Source organism: Microchirus variegatus (genome assembly GCF_963457635.1).
Source record: "Microchirus variegatus genome assembly, chromosome: 11".
Taxonomy (NCBI): Eukaryota; Metazoa; Chordata; class Actinopteri; order Pleuronectiformes; family Soleidae; genus Microchirus; species Microchirus variegatus.
This window is the reverse complement of record NC_139812.1, coordinates 6,057,336-6,066,082: the sequence shown is the minus strand read 5'-3', so window position 1 is coordinate 6,066,082 and position 8,747 is coordinate 6,057,336.

The window sequence follows — 8,747 nt, the reverse complement described above, 5'->3', positions numbered from 1 at the left end:
CTTTTTGTTGCAATCCATCTACAACAATATTTTTACTGATTGCGGCCGAAAAAAAACAAATGCAAAGGTTAGGATGACATGCTACTCTGAACACGTTTCATATTTAGCTCAGCCCAGCAGTCCCGGCTGCAATTTTTTCTATTTAGAAATAGAAATAGAAAATAGGCTGAGATTCATAAAGCAAACTTTATATTAATCAGGCCCAAGGGCCCCACGAATATTAGCAAGGTGCCTTAGGACGCAACAAATAACAAACTCAATTAATAAGATTAGGGACCTTTCAAATAAACAAATACATTAAAATATGACCCAGAAGAAATTCATATAATCTTTAAAAAACTACTATGAGACCGTATATTCACAGTCTGAGAATGTTGACGAAGAGAAAATAAAGCAATTCCTGATCTCACTGGACCTCCCCTCACTGGGCTTCGAGCAAAATGGATATTTGAAAATGGATATTTACTTCCCCTATTACAAAAGATGAATTGGATAAAGCCATAGGTAGACTGGTGACTAATATAAGCCCTGGGAGCGACGGCTATCCACATGAACTCAAAGAAGTCCTTGTCCCAGTACTATTAGTATCATTTAATTGGACGCTTGAGAAGGCTGTAGCCCCACCTTCCTGGAGGGATGCAGTGATATCCGTCATTCCCAAAGAAGGGAAAAATAAAGCATACTGTGAGTCATATCACCCAATATCTATTCTGAACGTAGATTATAAACTATTCACATCCATCATCACTAAAAGAATGGAATGTTTATTTGCCTGACCATACACACGGAGACCAAACAGGTTTTGTGAAGGGACTGCAAACACAAGACACAAAACAGGACTATTTCAATCAATCAATCAATCAATCAATCAATCTTTATTTATATAGCCCACAGTTTACAAAACATAGTTTGTCTCACGGGACTTCACAGGGCTGGTAACATCCTCTGTCCTTAGACCTTCGACCAGGGTAAGGAAAAACTACCAGGGAAAAAAACCCTTGTAAAAGGGAAAAAGGGTAGAAACCTTAGGGAGAACCACAGGTGAGGGATCCACTCCCTGGACGGACAGACGTGCAGTAGATGTTACCCAAAACATACAATACACAATGACAAGAATAAAAAGTGAAAAAAAAAAAAACAAACAAACAAAAAAAAGTCTTTAAATGCCAGGATCATCTGGATCACTGGGTTTATCACAGCCTGTAGTGAAGACTGTTGTGGTCAGAGACTTGAGGATGACGGAGTCCTCTTTCCTGTCCTGACCTCATGTCGTTCACTGGTGTCAGCAGAACTGTAAGAGATTAAAATCAGTTAGAGATGTGCTATATGTGGATTTATGTGCTACATCTCATGAGGGTACATCGGGTAAGTGGTGAGGGATGAAAAATCGAGGACGGGGTAGAGAAAGTGCGGCTCGTGCAAAGTCTGTGTGCTCATTCTAAGTGCATGATGGGAAATTCCCCCAGCAGTCTAAGCCTATGGCAGCATAAGATAGACTATTCTAATCAGGACATACCTGATCTAGCTTCGACTATAGGCTATGTTAAAAAGCTAGGTTTTCAGTCTCACCTTAAAGGCAGAGACCGAGTCAGACTGTCTGACTGAAAGCGGAAGTTGGTTCCACAGGAGAGGAGCCTGGTAGCTAAATGTTCTACCACCGATTCTACTTCTAGTTATTTTAGGAATAACCAGTAGACCTGAGTTCAAGGAGCGCAGCGGTCTATTCGGCTGATATAAAGTGATTAAGTCACAAATGTAAGAAGGTGCCTGATTGTTCAGGGCCTTGTATGTAAGTAGAAGTATTTTAAAATCGATTCTACTTTTCACTGGGAGCCAGTGAAGAGAAGCCAGGACAGGAGTTATATGGTCACGTCGTCTGGTTCGAGTCAGTATCCGTGCTGCTGCGTTCTGGACCAGTTGAAGGCTTCTCAGGGACTTACTAGGACATCCAGACAGTAAGGAGTTACAGTAATCCAGCCTAGAGGTTATAAAGGCGTGGATAAGTTTCTCAGAGTCTTGTCTTGATATAATATTTCTAATTGTCTTGATGTTGCGAAGGTGGAAGAAGGCTGTTCTACATATATGCTTAATATGTTCATCCAGCGATAAATCCTGGTCAAACAGGACTCCTAGGTTCCTTACTGTAGTGCAAGGGACTGGAGTGTTACTGCCTAGGTTTAGAGCTCCAAGTGCTGCTCTTATATCTTTTGGCCCAAGGACCATGACCTCAGTTTTTTCTGTGTTAAGCATCAGAAAATTACGAGTCATCCACGTCTGTATGTCTATGAGACAATCCTGGAGTTTAATAGATGGGTTTGGGTCGTCCGGTCGTGCAGATACATATAGCTGAGTGTCATCTGCATAACAATGAAAATCTATGTTGTGTTTCCTGATAATGTTGCCTAATGGCAGCATGTACAGGGTAAAAAGAATAGGTCCAAGCACAGAACCCTGAGGAACTCCGTAGTTAACCTTAGTGAATATGGAGGATTCCTCATTTACACTAACAAACTGAAATCTGTCCGATAAATAGGACTTGAACCAGACAAGTGCTGATCCTCTAATCCCAACGTCTTGTTCTAGTCTATGTAGCAGGATCTCATGATCTATCGTATCAAATGCTGCACTGAGATCCAACAGAACCAGTATAGAAGCCAGTCCTTTTTCAGAGGCCATAAGAATATCATATTTTACTCTAAGTAGTGCAGTCTCTGTACTGTGGTGGGTTCTAAACCCAGACTGGAACTTTTCAAATACATTATTGCTACACAGGTGATTACACAACTGTGTGGCTGCAGCTTTTTCTAAAATCTTTGAAATAAAAGGAAGGTTTGAGATCGGTCTATAGTTACTCAGAATGCTGCTGTCGAGAGAAGGCTTTTTAAGTAATGGCTTAATTACTGCCATCTTAAAGGCCTTTGGGACACAGCCGCTCAGTAAAGACATATTTATTTGATCTAGTAAAATATTACCAACTTGTGGTAGAGCCTCTCTAAGGAGTCTAGCTGGTATAGGGTCCAGCTGACATGTAGTTAGTTTAGAGGAGGAGACCAGTGAGGTCAGCTCCTGGAGGCTTATAGGAATAAAATGATTCAATACATGTAAAGCTGGAGCCGCAATTAAGTCTAGGCTCGCTGTACTAAACTGGTTGGTAATTCTATCTCTGATCGTTTCTATCTTATCGTTAAAAAATGTTATAAAGTCATTACTACTCAGCGATCGAGGGATCGATGGATTCGTTGTATCATGGCTCTGTCAGCCTGGCTACAGTGCTGAAAAGGAACCTGGGGTTGCTCTTATTTTTCTCTATTAACTCTGAGTAATAAGAAGTTCTTGCATGTCTAAGAGCTTTTTTATATATATCAAAACTGTTCTTCCACAAGACATAGTGACTGTCATTATGTGTGGAACGCCACGTTCTTTCTAACTTCCGTGTACTGAGCTTTAACGCTCGAGTTTGGGCTGTGTACCATGGGGCAGACTTGTCCCGGGTGATAACCTTTCTCTTAAGAGGAGCAACAGTGTTTAGAACTGTTTGCAAGGTTAAATTTGTGTTATCCACTATTCCATTAAGTTCCGTGGGAGTGATGTTTCTATAGTCATCCTCTGTGATAAAACATGGCTGGAGGGCAGACGAGAGCTGTTCAGTGAATTTTTCAACTGAACTGTCGGATAAACAGCGACTGTAATAATGCTGCTGTTTAGGATCAGTAACATTAGTAAGTACAACCTCAAATGAGATCAGACAATGGTCCGATATCAAAGGATTCTCATCAAATACTACCAAGTTACGTATGTCAATACCATACGTCAAGATAAGGTCAAGTGTGTGTCCATAACGATGTGTTGGTTTGTTAACCTGCTGCTTGAAGCCAATTGATTCAAGCAAAGCTTTAAAAGACGAGCCAAGACTATTATTGGCTACGTCCACATGAATATTAAAATCACCTACTATGATGATTTTATCTGAACAGAGAACTAAATCAGATAAAAAATCTGCAAAATCACTTAAAAAGTCGGAGTAGGAGTTCGGTGGTCGGTATACAACGATAAGCTGGAGTCTGTAATTCTGTTTAATACTTGAGTCTAACAGACTTAGAGTAAGGTGCTCAAATGATTCATAAGTACCCGTGGGTCGAGAGGTGAGCGAAAGTATACAGTCAGATATAGCTGCGACCCCTCCACCTCTGCCATTTCCTCTAGGGGTATGGACATTGGTGTGGGAAGGAGGCGTTGCTTCGTTTATAGATACATAATCATTCACTTGAAGCCATGTTTCTGTTAAGCAGAGCAAGTCAAAATCCTGTTTGTGTATCAGTTCATTCACAAGCAACGCTTTTGAGCGGAGAGAACGAATATTTAACAACTATTTGCTGACGATATAATTACCTTTCTTTAAGACCACACAATTTTCACCAAATTAGTAAAGATAATGGAAGGATATGGATTGATGTCGCGTTACAAATTGAATATGTCAAAAACTGAGGTTGTATCTTTTAATTACAAGCCAAATAAGAAAATTTGGGAGAGATGTAATTTAAATTGGAATGTGAAGTCAATAAAATACCTAAGATAAATAAATGGGAGTGATGATAACTCAGGAATGTGACAGAATTTAGTAGACAAACTACAAACTAATCAACGATAAAATTCAAAGAGACGTAACAAAGTGGTCAATGTTTTGTTATCACTCCCAGTTAGAGTACCAGATTCACAATTCTCAGCATGGGACAAGCTAAAATTCAGGTTCATCTGGGCAGGAGCCAGGCCTAGTATAAGGTTGAAGACCCTTCAACTGGAAAGAGAAAATGGAGGATTGGCGTTGCCAAGTCTCAGAGAATGTTATTATGATGCACAGTTAAGATACATTGTATATTGGTGCTCTCAGTGTTATCAAGCCAGATGGAAGTACATTGAGATGAGCCTGGGTCAGCCCCCGCACAGGCAATGCTAGGTGGACAAGAGCATACGGATCTTAAGGGTGAAAGCTTGATTATGGGAGAAACGTTCAAAATATGGTGTGATGTTAAAAAAAACATCTACTTACATACATTAACTTGTTTTTATGGTAAAAACCTCCTAATTGTTGTAAACGAGCCGATAGAAATCTCTCCCCACTGAAGCTCTCGTCAGTCACTCTGTTTCAGACTGAAATCTGCAAGTAAAACGTCTCCACAATGGACGTTCTTCTTCTTCTGTGCTTCAACACGCAATTGGATGTGCCCGGACTAGAGCAGGAGCAGGTCTGCTGTTCAGGAGAAGTGCTTGTTACGTAACAAGAACAGTTTTCAGACTGCTTGCAAAGCCCCGAGAATATAATAAAACCCAGCGTTCTCAGCAGTAGCTGAACTGTTTTTTCCGAAACTTCAGGGCTTCATAAACAAGGTAATGGCACATATACACATCAAAATACAGCATTACTTGGAACTTCCGTTCTATGGCCAATTTAATGAAGCAACAAGGAAGATATACATTGTATATAAAAGTGAGATGGAAAAAATAATTTAACATTGAGTGATTGGCACTCCATATATAAGACCCAATACACAGCCAATATCTATCCACTATACGATGGAGGGAGTTTGGTTTGAAAAAAAAAAACAATTCTGTTGGAAACAATTTAGCCAATCGAATGCCAACCACTCTGATATATTCTGGTCATGTATGAAAATACGATCATTCTGGGATGGGGTTCGGAGAATCATGGGGGACATTTTTGTATAATAATATCCCCAATGACCCCAGGTATATATACCTGAAGATAATTATGTTGCAGATCTCTTGAAGATTGTAACATTTTGGAGGGTTAATTATCAGAATTTGAATATACCGCCAAAATATACAGTACATGCACTACTGTTCAAAAGTTTGGGGTCACCTATACAATTTGTTTGTGTTTTCCATTAAAATTCACACTTTCATTCATCAAAAGAGTTGCAAAATAATTAGAAAATATAGTCAAGAATTGACAAGGTTAGAGATAATGCCTTTTATTCAAAATAATAATGTGTCCCTTCATTCTTTGCTTTCGTCAAAGAACCAGCAAAAGCTGTGCTAACATAGTTGCACAAGGGTTTTCAAATCATCCAATAGCCTTCTAACGTGATTAGCAAACACAATGTACCATGAGAACAGTGGAGAGATGGTTGCTGGAAATGGGCCTCTATACACCTCTATACATATTAGTCTAATAATAGTCGAATAGTCATTTACCACATTAACAATGTACAGAGTGTATTTCTGATTAATTTAACTCATTCACTGCCAGCCATTTTCCGAGCAGAGACTCCCATACTGCCAGCCGTTTTCGAGCATTTTGACCCATCTTTCGAGACCCACAGAATATTGTGTGCTATGAATATGTGAACGGTGAAACTAAAAAGAAAGAACAGACTTTCTATTTTCATCTGGAAAAAAAGTTTGTTTCGACCCTTTTCCGTTCTTTAGTAATCTGCATTTGAAAATAGGCTGATTTCACCAAAAACTGAGTTTTTGACCAACAAAAACAGAAAACGAGGCTAATTTGAGGCTAATATTTTTTTTTTGCTTTAGTGACACCTCAAACATCTGAACAGTGTTTTCCTTCTATAAAACAACAAATACAACACTCATAAATGGCTTTTTATGGCAAAACAATCATTTATTTACAAATATACAATAATATGATAAACTATTTTTACATCTGACAAAAAACGTTTTTGTATGCATGTTAGTGTGTGTGTGTCTGTGTGTGTGTTCTCCACTCAGAAAGGGCTTTTGATGGCAAAACAATAACTTATTTACAAATAAACATTATATGAACAATTTTTACAAAAAACGTGTGTGTGTTCAATACTCCACAGAGTAGTTCTGCTTTGTATGATATGCTGTAAAACATCCTCCTGCGATCAAGGGGACACAACAGGACTTGCACCACATCTTTGTTTCACTGCTCCTTGCTGGTGTAGACTTTTTGCTGGTGCACTTTAGGTGCTCAAGTGTGTGCTTGACCATGTTCCCGTCTAGCCTGCTTACTGGGTCGGTTTTGTACGGTGCCCTAAGAGTACATCAACCTCCTCCTGTCCCCCCCCCCTTTAGCCCCCAAATCTACTTCCTCCTCCTCCCCCACAACTCGATTTGCCGTCCAGGGGCCTCACGTACAAAGGTTGCGTAAGCACAAAAACGTGGTGTTCGCCCTTTTCCACGCTCACGTTCAGATGTATGAAACGTGAAATGACCGTGGAAATGTGCGGTGCCCACTCCAACTTCATGGCTGGCGTACGCATGTTTCTCCGGCTATTGTTCCTTTGGGGACACTCAGTGGTGATGCTGGGAAACTTTTAATAATGTGAAAACAAGTTGTCATCAGAGTGATGTGCACATCAGAGACACACTTATGAACAATTAACACCTTGCAAATGGTGCAATCCGACGTGAGGGAGTATTTAGGGAATGCTAGGGTTTACTTGCAAACGATGATAATTGGCTAATAAGCCGATTTCGGTCAGGCGTGAGCTAGTCAACCCTGAGCCGAGCCACGTCAGCTGTGTGGGAGGGAATCATCCCAATGTCATCCAGGTATGATCTCCAGGTCTGAAGATCTGCCACATTTCCTCATCGACCACGGTCCAGAGGAGGCAGGACATTGTCCTTGAGATCCCGCTGGAGAGACATCCTGGTAAGCCAATTAGAAACTGGAAATTCAAGTAGACTTCCTTTTCAATCAAACTCTCTCACACATAGTAGTATACTCCCATACACTGCATATCATTGTCTCATACATTCACTATCATGTTGTTGCATCCATAAAAGCGTGAAAGAGAGTATGATAGTAAATGTACATGACTATAGTACTGTTTGTGAGAGAGTATGATAGTGAATGTACATGACTATAGTACTGTTTGTGAGAGAGTATGATAGTAAATGTACGTGACTATAGTACTGTTTGTGAGAGAGTATGAAAGTAAATGTATGTGACTAAAGTACTGTTTGTGAGAGAGTATGATAGTAAATGTATGCAACTATAGTACTGTTTGTGAGAGACTATGATGTAACATGTGAGCGCAAGACTGAATTATTTCTCAAACAGCCTCTCATATTTATGTATTAAGAATCTTTAATACTCAATGCTTTATACAACAATAAGGTAAACAATGTTGACGCCCTGAGGGTTCGATCCTATGTCCTTCTAGACACAAGGCAACCTATTTAACCACTGGACTACCACTGCAGTGTAAAGGGGGTCGCATACAAAACCGAGGGCACGGATTTCCAAAACGGGAACGGTTTACTAAACTGAGGGAATGGTTTAGCAAACTAAGGGAATGGTTACTAAACTGAGGGAACGGTTTACTAATCTGAGGGAACAGTTTACAGACATTTTTTTTTCCACACCTGACCCTAGCAGGGTCTGTTAATAGTTAATTAATAGTCCACCCTGTCGCACATGTTAAATACAGAGATTAATGCATTTCCATGTAAAGGGTCAGTTTGTATTCTTTTACTGGTTTTAACCTGAGTTATAACTGTATCATTGATTTATTACAGTTAATTTATTTTATGCTAAATTAATCGTGATCATTTGCCACGGCATTCTTGTGCCAAGGAAAGTCAAAGGTTTACTTGATTGCATATATATTAAAATGTATTAAAGGTTAAAGTATGTTGTGAAATTGTATGTACTTCAGAATAAATTAGTTATTAACTGACCAAGGATCAAGAGCTTTCACAACCTTTACCAGATACATACAAGATAGTACAGTCAAATT